Below are 19,820 nucleotides of genomic sequence, written 5' to 3' on the forward strand. Positions count from 1 at the left end.
TATTCAAAATAGAATGTAATGAAGTCACTAAACTTTATGTATGCCAAATGCTGTGCTCCTCCATATATAGTTCTTATCTTTTTTTATTTAACCAACTTTATTACATACATGATTGTGTTTGGGTTTCAGTCATGTAGAGAACACCACCCATCACCAGTGCAACATTCCCATCACCAATGTCCCAAGTCTCCCTCCTCCCCGCCCATCCCCCGCCTGTACTCTAAACAGGCTCTCCATTTCCCTCATACATTCTCAATGTTAGGACAGTTCAAAATGTAGTTATTTCTCTAACTAAACTCATCACTCTTTGTGGTGAGCTTCCTGAGGTGAGCTGGAACTTCCAGCTCTTTTCTCTTTTGTATCTGAAAATTATTATTGCAAGAATGTCTTTCATTTTTCTTAAAACCCATAGATGACTGAGACCATTCTGCTTCTTTCTCTCTCTCTCTCTCTGACTTATTTCACTCAGCATAATAGATTCCATGTATATCCATGTATAGGAAAATTTCATGACTTCATCTCTCTTGACAGCTGCATAATATTCCATAGTGTATATGTACTACGGTTTCTTTAGCCATTCATCTGTTGAAGGGCATCTTGGTTGTTTCCAGAGTCTTGCTGTGGTAAATAGTGCTGCAATGAATATAGGAGTAAGGAAGGGATTTTTGTATTGTATTTTTGTGTTCCTAGGGTATATTCCTAGGAGTGATATAGCTCAGTTGTATGGGAGCACGATTTCCAGTTTTTGGAGGAATCTCCATATTGCTTTCCATAAAGGTTGAACTAGATGGCATTTCCACCAGCAGTGGATAAGAGTTCCTTTTTCTCCACATCCCTGCCAACACTGCTTGTTCTCATACTGTGTGATGTGTGCCAATCTCTGGGGTGTGAGGTGGTACCTCATAGTTGTTTTGATTTGCATCTCCCTGATGATTAGTGATGTGGAGCATTTTTTCATGTGTCTTTTGGCCATTTGTATTTCTTCTTTGTCAAAGTGTCTGTCCATTTCTTCTCCCCATTTTTTGATGGGATTAGTTGTTTTTTTCTTGTAAATTTCTGTCAGTGCCTTGTATATTTTGGATATTAGCTGATGAGTATTGGGTGAATAGTTTCTCCCACTCAGTGGGGGGCTCTTGTATCCTGGGCGCTATTTCTTTTGAGGTGCAGAAGCTTCTGAGTTTGATATATTCCCATCTGTTAATTTGTGCTTTCACTTGCTTGGAGAGTGCAGTTTCCTCCTTGAAGATGCCTGTAGTCTCAATGTCCTGGAGTGTTTTACCTACGGGTTGTTCTTATCTTATGAAGTAGCTCATAGTAAGACTGGAGCTAAGATATAGTTTCATTGAATAGGAACAACCTGTTTGGGTCCTCTAGAGACTTGAGTCTTTGACTCAGGGGTGAAGTTCCAGGCTCTTTCTCCTCTCCACCTTTGTCTCTAATAGTATAATATTTGATGAATAAAGCAAGATAGAGGACTATGGTACAATATAAAAAATATGAGGACAAATTCTTAAGTGATTCAAGGAGAGGTAGGTTTCTATTGATTTACTGTGTTTTATTTTCTGGAATGATCATCTATTCAGAAGAGGCATATAATATTGACATTTCTGTTTGTAACCAATGAACTTTCACTGTTTATTTACTAGGCGCTTTGCCAACTTTGTTTTACCAAGGAGGCTGAGATTTGGGAAAGATACTTAATGTATCCCAGTATCAAAGGGTTTAGAGGTAACAGTATTAGGAACTAGCCCATATCTGCAGGAACAAAGTCATTACTTTGCTGCTGTAACTGCTTGAATGTCTGAAGAGCTTTGTTTTCTCTAAAACAAAACTGATACTTAGCCCAATAGACTAACTGTTCTTGGAATGCACTCTGAAGGTCAATAGACTAACAATGGCTGACAATTGTTGGAATATTCAGTTATAGTTTTCTTTCGAGTTTCAGTTACCTGTCTATATTTTCATCACTTTTCTCCCTGCAATGACTAGGAAATGCTTGTTTGTGGTGCTCACAAATGTCCAATGCACTTGAGACCTCACCCATTGTGGAGGTGCGAGGGTCTCCCACAGGTCCAATCCTATCAGGGCAGCACCAGGCATCCAACCATGGCTTCATATTTGCAAGGCATGTGCTTTTTTGTACCACTGAGAATTCCTGCATTCTGAAAACATATGGTTCCTCCTGATCCCAAATATTCCATAATAAAGGGACTGTCAAAGCAAGCAACCAATTCTCTCATAAATGGAAACATTTCTTTGCTTAATTTTGTTATTTTCTTAAGTTTCATTTCGGTTTTGAGGTAGATTTAAAATTTTTATTTGATTTTATGATAATTAATTTTATAAGCTATGATAATTTAACTTATGGTAAGAGGAAGAGGTGACGGCTAGGGATGTGGTTCAATTTATAGAGCAGATGACAGAGGTGTCAAAGCCGATTAGATTTGATCCCAGATAATGCTATGTTCACGTTCCAATATTCTCACAGCTTATATGAATTTGTGTATATATGTATAAAATATGTCATATAGGGGCCGAAGCGATGGTGCAGCAGTAGGGCGTTTGCCTTGTATGTGGCTGACCTAGGATAGACCTTGGTTTGATCCCCCATATGGTCCCCAGGAGGGATTTCTGAGAGCATAGCCAGAAATAAACCCTGAGCTTCACAGGGTGTGGCTCAAAATTCCCCCCAAAAGTGATATACTTATGCATGCTCACATCTAATAAAGAAAAAAAAAGCATCTAGTATCCAGGTCTAAGGAGACAGTACAGTGGGTAAAGTATGAGACTGGCTTAGTTTGATCCCTAGCGTGATTGATCCTCAGCATATAGTCCCTAAGTACTGCTCAGAGAGATCCCTTGATGCAAAGCCAGGAGTAATCCCTAAGCACCTCTAGATATGGCCCCCAAAGAAAAAAGAAAAAAAAAAGAAAAAAATTATGATATTCATTTTTTTCTATTATAACTAGTTCTGCCTAGTAAGAAATAAAAGAGATGCATTCAGCTACATCATATAGACTATTATGAAAACCTTTACACTGACCTAGATTTCTGAATAAGTGATGGTGAGTATCTAGTTAAACCGGAGCTGTTTTGACTAGAAACCTCCTTGGTTTCTTCCAGCAGGGGACAGTAGTAGCCCCAGGCTCAATCGAGGGGGTGTGGTCAGCTTGCTTTTAATTTATTAATGTCAAGAAGGTAGATATCCAAGGGCACTTAGAAACTACTTTTTTTTTTCTCCCTAATGAGGCACAACAGGCCAAATAGGTTTGGGAATCTGTCTTTAGTCAGTGACACTGAGTACACTATGTCAGTAAACTGCAATACAAATCCTAGCACACAGAGATTTTTCCAGGTGGTTTTTATGTTCTATTATTTGACAAGAACTACTGAAACTGAAAGTCTTCATTGAGTAACCACAAAGTAGAACAAGGCTTGACATTTTCCTCTAAAATATTAGCTTTCTATCTATGTGTGTGTGTGTGTGTGTGTGTGTGTGTGTGTGTATGTGTGTGTGTGTGTGTGTGTGTGTGTGTGTGTGAAGCAAAAGTGTTTTTAACAAAAAAATTAAGAGATGTGAGGGGAAACAGAGTAATGTGTTCAAGAGAGAAGGAACATGGGCTTTTTCATCTTGGTTGTAAGAAGACTAACAAAAAATGCAACCTGAAGTTTTGTCAGTGAGATGACATAGTAAACTCCAGCCTTTTGACCCCTGACTCAGGATAATGGTCAGAATCTGGGCAGCGTTAAAATATAAAATAATTTTCTGTGATTTTTGATTGGGTTGGGGTGTTTTTTTTGGTTTGTGTGTGTGTCTGCTTGTTTATTTTTGAGGAGCATGAGATATTTATGCTGACTATACTAATGGTATAAACTATCATATATTTTGCTTTATAAGGCACACCTGACCATACAATGCACATAGTTTTTAGATGAGGAAAACAAGAAAAACAAATTTTTATTTTTTATGGGAATTTCTTTTTTTTTAATAATTTTTATTGTGACCAAAAGTGAATAACAATTCTTTCATAGTAATATCTGAGGTATATAGTGACAATAAATCAGGGCCATTCCCACCAATAGGTTGTCCTCCCTCCACCCCTTTTCCCAGAATGTGTCCCATATCTCCCTCCTTTGGCCCCCAGAGTGCTAGTGTAACTGTTTCCCTCTGTGTATAGCTTGTTATAGATGGTGTATCAATTCTGTTGTTGTTGACTTTGGGTTTGGTGTTTAAGTCTGATCATTTTTTATTTCCATTCAATGTTCATATGGCTGTTTGGTCCTGGTACCATTGTTTTTATTTTCCCCTTCAATTCATGAGGCAGATGATTCAAGTTGTGTGATTCTGCTGAGAAGACAAGAGAAAAAAAAAGAAAAACATAACATAAAAAACAAACAAACAACAGTAAAAAACAGTAACTACCTAAAAACTCAAAAGCACTCAACAGCAACAGCAACAAACAAACAAATCACCAAATAATAACCACAAGAGTGAAAAAGAAAGAAAAAAAAGAGAAAAGGAGGAAAAAGAGAAAAAGAAAAAAAACAAAAAGAAAAATAAACAAACAAAACAAACAAAAAATAAAGGGAGGCATCCTGGTGTGGCAAGGTTTTGTGTCCCCCCACCCTTTTAAGGCATGGTAAGTATTGGGGAAGTAAAAAGGGAATTCCTTTGGCCTAAGAGATTCAGGGTTTCTCTGACCTTGAAGCATACTGCCATGGGAACAACTACTGGCTCCTTACATGCTTATTACCACACCACACAGTCATTTTATGGTGCCAAGATACTTTCTTCTCAGTTGTGGATGATAAAATCAGGCCTCTTTAGCTTGGGATCTTGGTATTTGCACAGGTCATAGAACAAAGTCTAGAATAGAGTCTTTCTTTAGTGTTCTATAAGTTCTGTTCCATCATTGTTGTAATCAGTCTTCTGTAAAAAGTGGTCTTGGTTTTTGCTCAGATTCTCTGTCGAATCATAGGATAGAGTCTTCATTATGGTTCCAGGAGTTCTGCTCAGTCTCAGTTGTCAAAGTCTGGAATTAGAGATCTTGATTTTTGTACAAGTCCTAGACTAAGGCTTAGGGTAGGGTCTTTTTTATTGGTCTTAGAATAAGTTCTGCCCAGTCATGATTAGTCTTCTATAGTTAGTGCTGTTGGTTTTTGCACAGATCAAAGGATGACATGTCTTCTAATTTCATCTTACTGTTAGGTGATGAGATAGGACAACCTGCTCTTAGATCAAGTTGCTGCCATTTCCTCATTGTCAGATGTCATATAAAAACTGGCACAAGTTGGTGCCAGAACCGTATTATAAATTTCCCAGGGGGAGTTTGGTTCCTGGTGTTGCAGTGAACTATATTGGTTCTAGGTCTGTCCAATCTCATGGAATCTAAGTCAGGTCCACATGACACATGTTTAGGGAGGGATGTACCCCTAGAAAACAAATATTTTAGAGCAAATGGTGTGCTAAAATATTTAATAAACACAACGCAAGATGCTTCAGGAGACAGCAGCTAAAAATAACCGGCCTGCAAGGCTAAGTATATTTACAATATGCTGGTCCACAGCTGGTTAAACACATTTATCTAACTCTTTTTTACACCAGAATATAAAAAATACATTTAAAAATACTTTTTTTGTTAATATTATAAAAAAGAAAGTCACAGTCACAGCAGCAAACATATAGCTTGAAATGAAAGTTTTATGTGTGACAGTGAACTTGTGTTAACCTGATTGTTTGTACTATGGATATGTCTGCACAATAAAGGGAATATAACTCTCGGGTGATAATTGGTTAGTATCTGCTCTCCTCCTCTTCACTCAGTCTTCACCTCCAGGCAGCATTCACTCCATAAGATGCACAGACATTTTTTCCCATCTTTGGAGTAGGGGGGAAAATACTGTAAATTTATTCTATGCCCTTTATAAAACAATGACTCATAGCTGATGAAAAGCAGAAAGGAAATAATTAACAAAGCTATAATGCTGAAAGGGCAAACATAAAATTAATTTAGTATATAATATTGTAATACTTGCAAGCATTTTAACTGAGCATGTTGATAGCTGTGTACATTGCTCAGTATTCCTGCCTCTATGCCCATACCTCCTTTTTTGTAGTGCTGATGATCAAACCGAGAATCTCACACATTTGGGGTTCCTGTTGTACACCTGAGTCATGATGCCATTACTATATTCCTTCTTGTAAAATATTTCCTTGTGACTTTCTAGGAAGCCCTGGGGAATTGATGGCAGGTGATCCTCCATATCCAGTGGTAATTGTAGTAGCATCGGCTATGAATATTTCAGTGCTGTTAAACTCAGATAATTTGTTTGCTCACTATATTGTACCAGTTCATAAGGTATTTTGAAAACTTAGGGAATAAAGCAGAAAGTGGAGTTAGCCAAACACAAGAAAGGACTTCTATTTCCAATAATTTTAAACATAGTCAATTTGTGGGGAATCTCATTTGTAAGTATATGCTCAATCTTGGTACTATATCTTTGTCCACTTTAACTTTTATTGCTTTATTATTTGAAAATAACTAAAATATATTGGACCAATCATGTACATAGAATTTCAAATTATTATCGTGAGCTCATTAACATAATGTATTTCTAAGGAGCACAGTAAAATACAGTTTAGTAGTGTTGTAGAATGGGTAGCCCCTCCTCCCTATGTATGTTCAGCTCCATCAAAGGATGATTATTTAATTTCCCAATATGCCTTTTGTTCTTTTTGAGTGAATTATAATTACTGACATAAATTAGCTCCAAAAAGAGGCATGCTGCCATATTAAGTGGTTTATTTGAAACCCTTAAGGATACTGCAAGTTATAAAATTAGTAATTCAAACAATTTACAATTAGCCCATATTATATTTATTTTCTGTGTCCAAATGTTTGAATATCCAATTAGATACAAGTAGAATATTATACTTGTGAATTTTGCAACAAGTAATTTTATTTAGTGTGCAATTTGGGAGACAGCATTCTTGAGAGAAAGAATTATTATTATGTTATTTTCTATGAACTTCCACATAGCTTGCTGATTGAAATCCCAAGAAGAAATCCCATTTGACAAGACCTTCCATGTGTCTTACTAACCTTCTGTTTCATGCCCCCCTTTAGACCGAGTGTCATTAGCTATACAAAGGCAGCAAATTTATAGCTCTTGAACAGCTAGAGTTTTTGAAAGCATGAAAAGTGACAGGATTTCTGTTATTATAAATTATTATAATTGTTAGTATAAATCATCAAATTTCAAATAATTCTAATAGTTTACATTCCCAACAATATCTCTGATTTGTTGACCATATAAGAAGGCCATTAAAATTGTAGTGTTGATATTTATAATAAGTAGAGTTCCTAAGAAGATGTCATATAATTCCATATCTACAAAAGACACCAAAAATCAACCTATTAGTTATGTATGAATTTTAGGGCATACTTGGTGCCATTAATCTCTTAAATTAATTGAAATAAAAAGTAGTGGTACTATAGATGATGATAATGAAGATTTATCATGTAGTAGTCTTTATTAATACTTTATTCTGAAGCTTATAAGTAAAATTACTTAAGGATAAACTAGATTTGAGAAATATTTTTATCTAATTTTATATATATCTTTAAACTAAAATTGTAATAATGCATATGATGATTAAAATGTCTCCATATAGAACATTTATTGTAAAGTAAACTTTAAAATGTCCTATTTACTGTTGTTTTTATACATATTAATCAATTCTTTTCTTTTAAATATGAGAATACAAATTTTATTTGAACATTTTCAAAGTAGTTAGGTATTTTGTAAATGTGTTATATCTAATATCAAATAATAGTTTTCTAGGTTATGAACCTAAAACCTCTTAGGTTATAAACCTAATATTTTAAAAGCAAAATTTATTTAATAAAACTATAATTTGTCTTTTTTGTTTGCTTGTTTTATAGGCCATAACCAGTGACACTCAGAGTTACTCCTGGCTATATGCTCAGAAATCCCTTGGCTTGGGCTACCATATGGGATGCCAGAGAATAGGACTGCAGTTCGTCCTAGGTCAGACGTGTGCAAAGCAAAAGCCCTATCGCTGCACCATCTTTCTGGTTCCCTAAACTATAATTTGTCAATAAATATAATAGTAACTCCATCTCTCTGGCTCCATAAGCTATAATTTGCCAATAAATATAATAGTAACTATAAGATAACAGATACATTCTAATATCTCTTGTTGCATCCTATGTAGTGAATGTCTGGAGAGTTAGATTTCAAGAATTAAAGATGATGCTATTTCTCTACTTCATTAGCTCATAGAAAATATGTTTTCATAAATTTAAAAAGTCTTTACAATTTCATTCGAAAGAGGACTAAGTATTCTAAGAAGAAAATTTGAATGGGGTGAAAATATTCCAGTGTGAATCACTTATATTTGAATTAAAGGCCATCATCAAGTAAATGTGATAAGACAAAAAAAAAGACATAACTGAGAATACTTTCAAAGATAAAAAATTATGCTTGTCAAAAAATTATTTTAGTGAGATTTAAAAGGCCTGTGTAAAACAAGGCAATATAAGCAGAATTTCTTATATCACTCTTTGATTTTATATCTTATACCATCAAGAAAAATGTTTAGGGAGAAATTTATTTAAATTTTATTGTAGAGATTTAAAGTTATTTCTAGGAGTAATATAAAATTAATGTTTCATAAACTTTTTACACGTATATTGATATACAATTAACAAAGTTGTAAGAAATAAATTAGAGAAATGTTAAGCTGAAGATATTGCGAAAGGTTCTACCCCACTGAATTAATAACATGCCATAGAAGAATACTTAAATTAAATAAAATGGAGTATTTCCAAAAATATTAGGAATCACTTCCTGAATTCTGATGGTATTTAGGGTACCACCTGGAGTTCCAGGAATCAAATTCAGGTTGGCTGTATGCAAGCTATAAGCCCAATTAACTGTACTGTCACTCTAGATCAAGTTGTAGGTAAATTATTATGATGAAAAGAAGTCAATCCTAAAAGTCACTATGGAGGACTTAAAAGTCCCAAGAATTATAGAAAGTGGCAAAATCATGTGAGCAGTGCTTTCAAAGAAAGCTGGTGGATGTTTTGAAAGCACTTTGAGACTTGGCCTTATCTCAGGGATAGTAGAAGAAATCCCAGCAACGACACCTGAATATTCTCTTCCTTTGTAGAAAATAGCAGCGACATCAGACAAATTCTTGAGAAATTAAGACAGAAAAATTAGTATAATAGAACTAAATCCACTAGGTATGTCATAGCCTTCTTGATATTAATGGTTTTACCAAGAAGGATCAAATGCAATGCAAAACAATTCAACATTAAAAGATCTACTACATGGACTGGAGAATGTTTAGTGGGTAGGGCACTTAGCTCACATGGGGCTAACTAAGGTTCAGTCCCGGCATCCCATATTGTTCTCTGAGAACCAATAGGAGTAATTTCCAAGTATAGAGAAGTGATTACTGAGCACTTCCAGGTATAGTACAAAAAGCAAAAGAAAACAAAGCAAAATTCAAAACGAATCTATTAGAAAGACCAGGAATTGGAGGGAAAGAGATTAACACCCTTGCATCATAGGGATCAAACTCACTTGGTAATCTTTTTGATGTGTTGTTGGATTCATTTTGTTAAGATCTTGTTAAGAAATTTGTATCTATGCTGGATTTGGAGACTATTATGTTGAGTGAAATAAGTCAGAGGGAAAGAGATAAGCATAGAATAGTCTTGATCATATTTGAGACTTAAGAAAAATAAAAGACAATACAATACTAACACCAAGAGACAACAGAGATGAGGGCTGAAAGAATTAGCCCATGATAACAAGCTTATTACAAAGTGTAGTAAGTGCAATTAGAGACATAACTACACTAATAGCAACCATAACAAAGATGAAGAGATAAATACAATGCCTCTCTTGAAGACAGGCTGGGGGTGGGAAAATGGGGGCCAATTGTGGCAGAAAAGTTGCACTGGTGAAGGGGTGTGTGCATTTTATGGCTGAAAGTCAAGTAAGAACATATTTGTAGCCACTGTGCTTAAATAAATTATTATACAAAGAAATAAATTTTGTACTGATGTTCATTAGTAATATTGGTCTGTAGTTTTCTTGGTGCCTGCTTGCTAGGATTGCAATTGACTGGCAAGTGGGAGCTAGACTTCTGAAAGCAACAGTAAATTTAAAGCAATGAGTCTGATCATTTACTCTTTATTCGAGGTAATTTTTGGATTTTGAAGTTTGTAATTTGTCATTTTAAAATTACACTCGCCTAAAGAATTTGAATCAAAAACATGTTTTTTCCAAAAAAGAGCCTAAATTAACTATATAAGCACATTAAATAATGACATCGCAAATGGTCACACACTTGTCCAAGCTTATACTCACTTTTACTGTGTGTTGAAGAAATTATACACTGTAATGTAACACAAGTTTCATTCATCTTACTGTCAGCAGTGCCCATCAGTAAGGAGAGATTTACAGATAGAAAAAGAGAGTCTTATGGTATATAAATACAATATATATACATATATATGTATATAAATACAATATATATACTCTGCAAACTTCTTTTGAAATTTTTGTTACACAATCTTCAGGTACATTTTCCACCTGTCATACTTTGGGGACTTGGCAATAATGAAATGAGCTTATGGCTTCAGAATTATAACATGAATATATATATATATATATATATATATATATATATATATATATATATATATATACAGTGTCATCACCTTCCAAACCTGACCTCTTCCCATCATCACATGCCAAATGAAACAATCACACACAATGTCCTTTTAGAGTATCTACCTTCTGTCTGTTAAAAGATGGGAGAAAAACATGACTTGCTTTTGAAGAGGTTCTTTAGTATCAAATGTTACTACAGATGCATTTATTCTGTTATTTTTCCTATTTAATAGAGGTAATACTGTTCATTATTATGGAGAAATGTGAAAAGGACACTACCACCAAATCTTTAGCATCATAATTGTATAAGTAAAAGGTAAAAAGTCTCTGAGTGTCTGTCTATAAATCATAAATAGCTGAAGGGATGTAAGAAAATTAAAGGAAAGGAAGGTATGGTAGAAATTTAGTCCTTTGATTAATTTTTGTAAGCATGTTGTACATCACTAATTTGTCCATTTATTATAAAATGCTACTTATGGGATTGGAGCAATAGTATAGTGGTAGGGTGTTTGCCTCGCACAAGGATGACTCCAGGACAGACCTGGATTTGATTCCCCCCCCCCTTGCATTCCATATGGTCCCTCAAGCCAGAAATGATTTCTGAGTGCATAGCCAGAAGTAACCCCTGAGTGTCACCAGGTGTGGCCCAAGATTCAATAAATAAATAAATAAATACATCATATATTATCAGTGTATATATGTTTATCCTATCTGAAAAGAAGTTGCTTTCTAAAGAGCTCTGTCTCAATAGGATTTTTAGTTTACTAGGTAAGCTCTTTCATGTTACAAATCATATGGCCTAAAATTGCCTCTATGCCTTTCATTTTTCTAACTATCTTCCTATGACCTATCTAGTATATCTTCTACATATATTTGTGTGTATGTATGTGTGTATGAACAGTGGCATTTGAAAACAAAACTATTTTTAAAACTATTTTTAAATATTAGAAGACAAAATTACAGATAGAAACTATGAAAAAATTTGCTTCCCACTTCTCCCCACACACACTGTATTTGCTAGATCTCAGGCAGTGCCCAGGAATCTGCACTTAACTAAATTTGCCTGTGATTCTGTCACAAGTGTTTCTTCTACCCATATCAAAAAACATGGGCTTAGAAAATCCCTATTACAGATGATTCTAGTTTGCAGAGTTTATCAATGTTCTAGCTATTCAACTGGTATTTCTGAAATCAGTTTTCTATAATATGGTATTTGAAACTGAAGTATTTGATTCTGACCATTTGAAACCCAAGTTTATCCCAGAAGGGCATTATTAACCTGCTAGCAACACAGCATTCATTCTGCTTTCTATTTTATTGACTCTTGCTTGACCTACTCAGAAATAACAGTTATTTGGGTCCAGAAAGGCCCCAGGCTGTTACATATTTAGCACTTTGCCTCCTCAACCTTTAACCATCCAGCTCATGGAGGTATATAAAAACATCAGCATTGCAGCGCTTATGATTATTTATTTAGCTGGATTATCATTTGGCTGTTGCTTGCTGATTTTTTTTTCTGCCTGGCAGAAATGTTTAGGCACCTGCTTGTGTGACTCTATACAATTTACAGCCATCTACTAAAATTATAGAGTTGATTTATTCAGTGAATATATTTTTGAAAAAAGTTTTCTGTGATCATTTGTATTTTTTAGGATTTTCTTCTCTTTTGCCTGAGAAATCTGTCTGTTCGAATAATAATTTACCCAATATAAATGGGAATGTACTTTATAAAATCATACAAATATATATAAATACTTTAAATATTTTTGTATTTTTCCACCCTGACAAGAATTGCTTTCTCCATAATTTGTGACTGTGAATATGAATGCATGTGAATGTAAAAGTGTGTGTTGTGATATGATTGTGATTATGTTTATCAGTATGTGATTGTATATGTGTGTGTGTTCATGTACTGTATGAGTGATGGGTGAAATTAAGTGAACACACTGAATTCTTTTCTCCTGTCTATGATCCTGTGAGAACTCAGACAACATAATTGGATTGATATTTTAAGTCAGTGGAATTTTTGGTGGGTAGTGATACAGTAATTGTTTTAAATAAGATATTTCACTAACTTCATGAATATATTTGCAATTGTTAATTTTAGTGAGTCCTAAAATTTGGACGAGAGTTTATGTGGGCCACTACTCACTATCAAGAATTTATGTTAATATCTTCAAACTGGCTCTGGAACTTATGCTCTTTCTCTTGCCAGCTGTGACTGCCTTAGAAAACTATCAAAATTATGTAAGGTTTCAAAACACCAGAGGTCTGAGCCTCTGCTTCTCTGCATCCAGAAAATTGCAATTCTGGTCACGTCTCTAGCAGTCAGTGGCCCTCAATGACTGAGACTAAATTTCAAATGTGACAAGTCATGCTTTTCTGTTTTCTGGCTCTGCTACTCTGACTTACATCCTGTCATCACTTGTGTGAAAATTAGACGAGTTGTCATGCCACACTATCCTAAAATCTCCTTAACCTTTGATTTTCTTGCTTGCCTTTGTTTGCTTCTGATCTCTCCTAAAAAGAGAAATGTAGTAGAGGACTGGTCCTAAAGAGATCCTGGTCCTAAAAAGCCCTCTCCAACTTGAGAACCCAGCATAATTGTTAGTTTTATAAGGCAATTATAGCTGGGAAAAGAAAGATTATAAGTCCAGAATTATTTAGAAGACAAAATTAACACAAATTGTTAAAAATGGGCAGTGATTCACAGAAATTTTGATCCAGTCAACTTCTTAAACAAGTTCCAAGTGTGAACAGTTTTTAGGTATTTTAGACATTTCTCCCATCTTTCTCAATGTGTCTTTTCATTCTTTGTTCTCATGTATTTTCAGGGTCTGCTTTTGTCACAGAAGTTGTCACAGAATATTATAAATTATTGTTTGATCTCTGGCCCATACTACTTTTTCATTTCAGTCATTATTCCTTTTACTCCCTTAAAACAATTTTGCTCATCTGAAACTATTTGTTTAAGTGCATTTGGAATTGTATAACTGAAGTCTAGGACTTGTTTCAAAACAATTCTTTTATGATTTATTTTCACCAGTGTTTGATATTTTAAACCTACTTTATACCTATATATAATATATTATTTGGGATAATAAACCTTTCTTGGACAATAATATATTATGAAAGACAATGTTTATGAAGCTTTGATTTAAAAATATTTGTAACTTGCAGAAAATAAATGTTGACTTAAGAGATATTTGTTTTATGTTGTAAGAAAGTAACAGATATAACATTGGCATATTTATCTTCATTGACTTTAGTGTTCTTAGATATAAACCATATCTCATATGCTGAAATATTTGAACCCAAAAGAAAAAAATTCCTATAGTAGTAGTTTCTGTGTTTATGTTTTTCTAAAAAAAAAGTTGAGGTGCAGATTCTACCAACTATTTCTATTTCCCTTCTATTTCTGTGATTAATACCAAGGAGGTAACTTAACTAAAACTTAATAAAGCAGATTTAAACTCAATTTATAGCAAACCTCATCTATAATGACTGATATAAATGGGAGCACATCATATATGCAGTAAATAGAGAACTATAAACTGGTTGACTTATAGGAAATGAAGAACAATGAGGCTTAAAACCTACTGAATGTTCAAGTTATATAGGATCTGTAGGTTCCAATTACCTATAAATTAATGTATGCATAGACACAAGAGTTGGGGAAACACTCATTCAATTACACGTTATTAAAATGTTTTTAGCCATGGGCCCGGAGAGATAGCACAGCGGCGTTTGCCTTGCAAGCAGCCAATCCAGGACCAAAGGTGGTTGGTTCGAATCCCGGTGTCCCATATGGTCCCCCGTGCCTGCCAAGAGCTATTTCTGAGCAGACAGCCAGGAGTAACCCCTGAGCACCGCCGGGTGTGGCCCAAAAAACAAAAAACAAACAAAAAAAAAAAGCAAAAAAAAATGTTTTCAGCCAGTATAGTTCTAATAGATGGAAAGCTGATCAAGTGGTGACTGATGTAATTCTACTCCTGAAGAGTCTATTTGAAGAAAGAAGGTTGTAAACCCAGCAGTGTTGAAGACTTTCTCCTGGCTCTACACTCTGGGATTATCCATGGTGATGCTAGAAGGACCGAATGCGGTACTAGAATTGCATCTCAGGTCAATCCTCTGTACTATCTCACTGACTTTCCTGGATGGTCTTTGGCAAGACAGCATACTTTCCTTTTCTTTAAACTAGCAGATGATTCTGGGAATGCCCAAGCTTGCTAGGGTGCCTGGTTGTGCTTGGGCCAAACTTCAACAGCCTTCTGAATATTAGTAGTTTTTACCCAAATTCCTGATGGCTGATAGTTACATTTGGAAATTTAGAGTAGAATATTTATTAATATTATTTATCAGTGTTTTTCTCTTTTTCCCATATAGAAATGACAGTTTTGAGTTTTTTCATTTTATAATTATATCATGGTTACTCCCACAATTTTAGAACATAGCTAAATTTTGCACTATTTATTTCAAAATTTTCCAGTCTTATTCTTTTACTGCTTGCCTCCTTCCCCTTGTCTGCCTAATTAAAGGCTTAAACCAAAGCTCAATTACATTACCAAAAAGTTTCTAGACTGAAACTAAAAACACAATCATGTATGTAATAAACTTATTTAAATAAAAAGGACATAGTCCATTCTCCCCTGAACCAGGAAAGCCATCCACGAAACATCCAGGCTGGTCTATAACATCACCTGGAAGCAATCCTCTACCAAGGAAGACCTACACTGCTCAGACTTCGACCTGCTCAAAAGAGACTTCCCTTAACACTGAGAAGACTTAACAACAACAATGACCTGCTTACAGGACAGGGCTTCCTGCATTGCCCTTTGATTGTGAGGTGAAAGGAGAGGATGCTCCACATCCTGACTTCAATGTAAGATATGCAGATTCCAGGATCTTTAATACAGAAACATGATACCAACAACAGAGACTGTGTGAAAAATAAAAGTGTGTTGGCACTACAGACAATGTCTTGGATTGGACAATCTAGCTTGCCTGGAGCCTAGACTTGGTCTTGTGCCAGGAAACTTCAGGGGTCTGGTCTCTTTGTACTTAGGCCAACGTTATTTCTTTCCATGTCCCTCATATTTTGGTGGGCCTATGCAAACAACAATTGCCACTCTAACACCATTTTTACTGTGCTCCTTTGACTCTAATCCTTAAAATAACTCACTTAAAATTTGAGGTTAACTTAAGCTAATATGCATGTATATGGAAATGTAAGAAAATACTATGCCTTTAATGTTTAAAGAGTTACGTAAGTTTTATGGCTTTAGATTGCCATGTGTACTGTTAAGAAATATTATAATGTGTTACAATCTGGGGACTTGAGGGACAAAGTAATTGTACATGGATTCTGTCTTATTTATCTTAATGTTCTTTGGCTGAAATTTCAAAGTTAAGATATCAGCAAGGGGACTTCTGAGAATTATGTTATGGGTGATTGTCCTTCTACTGTAACTTTACCTTGTCCTCTTTCTTTGCACCCTTGTTCTCATAATTAAAAATAAAAATTATTTTTTTTTATCCCATCCTCATGGATAGGTAGAATTAACATAGTCAAAATGACTATTTTACCCAAACTGCTATATAGATTTAATGCAATCCCTATCCAAATCCAGACACAATTCTTTAAAGAAATAGAACAATCAATTATAAAATTCATTTGGAACCATAAAAGACCCAGGATAGCTAAACACATTCTGAAAAATGAGAAGTTGGGAGGTATCTCCTTACCTAACTTGAAACTATACTATAAAGCCATAGTAATAAAAACAGCATGGTACTGGAACAGAGACAGGACCTCAGACCAGTGGATTAGAACAGAATTCCCAGACATAAACCCCCAGATATATAGCCAACTAATATTTGATAAAAGAGGCAAGAATATGAAATGGAACAAAGAAAGCCTATTCAACAAATGGTGTTGGTACAACTGGAAACTCATATGCACGAAAGTGAAAATCGACCCATATCTCACTCCTTATACAAAAGTCAAATCAAAATGGATCAAAGATCTGGAAATCAGACCTGAATCTATAAAGTTTATCGAGAATAAAATAGGCAGAACACTCAAAGACCTTTATATCAAAAGGGTCTTTGACAATGGAGCACCAATGGCAAAAACGTTAGCATCAACTATAAACAAATGGGACTATATCAAACTAAAAAGCTTCTGCATGGCAAAAGAAACCCTACTTAATGCAAGAAGACAGCTAACAGAATGGGAAAAAATCTTTTCACTTGATATATCAGATAAAGGGCTGATATCTAGAACATACAAAGCGCTCAGAAACCTGAGCCCTTCAAAACCAAACGAAGCCATAAAAAAATGGGGAGACGAAATGAATAGACATTTCTCTGAGGAAGAGAGAAGGATGGCCAACAAACACATGAAAACATGCTCACCTTCGCTCATCATCAGGGAGATCCAAATCAAGACAACAATGAGATACCACCTCACACCAGTGAGGTTGGCTCACATCAAAAATAATGGAAACAACCTTTGTTGGCGAGGATGCGGTATGAAAGGAACTCTCATCCACTGCTGGTGGGAATGCCCCCTAGTCCAACATCTATGGAGAAAAGTCTGGAGAGTGCTCAAAGAACTCAGAATTGAGCTGCCATTTGACCCAGCAATTGCTCTCCTAGGCATATACCCCCAAGATGGAAGGACATTCATTCCAAAATACGTATGCACCCCATTATTTATTGCAGCACTCAGTATAATAGCCAAATCTTGGAACCAACCTCGATGTCCAACAACAGATGAATGGATCATTAAGATGTGGTACATATATACAATGGAATATTACATGGCAGTTAGAAATGATACAATCACAGACTTTGCAGCAACGTGGATGGACCTAGATCATGTTATGTTAAACGAAGTAAGTCAGAAGACAAAAGAAAAACACAGAATGGTAGCACTATTCTGAAACACCTAGAACACATAAAAAACAAAAAAATGACATTGAAGAAGCATAACTGCTTGAACCACAAAGAAAGACTTCATAAACTCCATTCCCTGATCTGCACAGCCACCAAGATCTTTAGAAACAGGTCTGATTTTACCATCCAAGATAAAGTAGAAGTCTTCCACATACCACGAAAGCAGCAAGAGGAGAATAAATGATCTATTTTTTTGACGTCTTTATTTTGGTGTGGAGATTACGGTTGATGTCTCCAATATTATTTTATTTTATTTTGTTTTGTTTTTCTCTTTCTTTTTTGCACTTGAGTATGATTTGATTTCAGAACCGAGATTATTGTGTGGTGCCTGTCTTAATTGCTGTGGTGCTTATCGGTTATTTAATTCGATATTTTTTTTGTATTGTGGTATTTTAATTACTTTTTTCACATCCTCTCTCAAACTGAGGTTGGAAGCCTCTAGACAGGACTCTGCCTATTTTCAGCATATTTGATTTTTGATTGAGAAGAGGACATATTAGGTGATGGGTATTCCCCTGATTCAATGTGAATATGTACCCAAAATACTACAGTGAAAGATATGTAAGCCATTATGAAAAAAAAAATTGTGTTTTTAATCAGAAATTTTCTTTGACTTACATGTATTATTATTATATCAATTATATTATATGTTATGTTATGTCACTATATTATGTTATATTAGTTTACCTCATTATGTTAATCAATTTTGTCCTTTAAATGAATTCTTACTTTAAAAAAACAAACAAACAAAAAAAAACAACTTTAGTTTGCTCTGAAGAAAAAAAAATAAAATAAATAAAAGATAAGATAAGGCCTCCCAAATCTTACCACAGGCTGTGTTCTTTACACTGGCTGTATAGAAAGAGGAGGTACAGTAAAGGCACCCCATATACACCTCAACACAGGCCCCTTGCCGGGTATGCATTGTGAATTGGGGGACAAAAAAAAAAATTAAAAAAAAAATAAAAACAAAAACCCAAAAAACCCCAATAGATTTACATAGAAAGTGCAGGCTACAGAATTAGCACTCAAAAAGCAATGGCCTTCTTATACACCAATAATGATAGAGAAGAAATGGTTATTAATAAAACCCATTCACATTAGTGTCACACAAACTCAAATATCTTAGAATCAACATAACTAAAGAAGTTAAGGATATATACAAAGGAAACTACAAAACACTGCTTCAAGATATAAAAGAGGACACTAGGAATTGAAGGCACATACCATGCTCATGGATTGGCAGGATTAATATCATTAAAATGGCAATACTCCCCAAAGCATTGTACAGGTCTAATGCAATCTCTCTAATGATACCCATGACATTCTTCAAAGAAATGGATCAAACACTCCTGAAATTCATTTGGAAAAATAGACATCCATAAATAGGTTGAGCAACCATTGGGAAAAGGAATTTGGGAGGCATTTCTTTCCCAAACTTTAAATTTTATTACAAAGCTATAGTCATTAAAATATCATGGTAATGGAATAAAAACAGACCCTCAGATCAGTGGAATAGACTTGAGTATTCAGAGAATGTGCCCCAGATATACAATCAATTAATCTTTGATAAAAGAGCAAGAAATGCAAAATGAGGCAAGGAAAGCCTCTTCAACAGGTGGTGTTGGAGCAACTGGTCATCCACTTGCAAAAAAGTGAAATCAGACCTCCATCTAACACCATGCTCAAAGATCAAATCAAAATGGGTTTAAGACCTTGCTATCAGACCTGAAACCATAAGGACTTTTGAACAACACTTAGGTAAAACACTCCATGACATTAAGACTAAAGGTATCTTCAAGACGGAAGCAGCACTCTCCATACAAGTAGAAACAGATAAAAAGATGGGACTATATTAGCTGAGAAGCTTCTATACCTCAAAGGAAATAGTGCCTAAGATACAAAAGCCACCCACAGATTGGGAGAAACTATTCACCTAAAACCAGTCAGACAAGGGTCTAATATCTAAGATATACAAGTTACTGACAGAACAAGAAAAAAAATCTAATCCCATCAAAAAATGGGAAGAAGAAATTAAGACAATTTCTCAAAGAAAAAATACAAATGGCCAAAAGGCACATGAAAAAATGCTCCACATCACTAATTATTAGGGAGATGCAAATCAAAATAGCAATGAGGTATCA

At 34.9% G+C, this 19,820-nt stretch overlaps 1 non-coding gene across 1 annotated transcript; it reads left to right on the forward strand.

The window, feature by feature from the left end:
- Positions 1-18,487: 18,487 nt before the first annotated feature.
- On the forward strand, positions 18,488-18,620 carry LOC126007899 (small nucleolar RNA SNORA51). Its single transcript, XR_007495372.1, has one exon. It is a non-coding gene; the product is annotated as a small nucleolar RNA SNORA51 (small nucleolar RNA).
- Positions 18,621-19,820: the final 1,200 nt, after the last annotated feature.

The sequence above is a fragment of the Suncus etruscus genome, chromosome 4 (assembly GCF_024139225.1).
Source record: "Suncus etruscus isolate mSunEtr1 chromosome 4, mSunEtr1.pri.cur, whole genome shotgun sequence".
NCBI classification, from domain to species: domain Eukaryota; kingdom Metazoa; phylum Chordata; class Mammalia; order Eulipotyphla; family Soricidae; genus Suncus; species Suncus etruscus.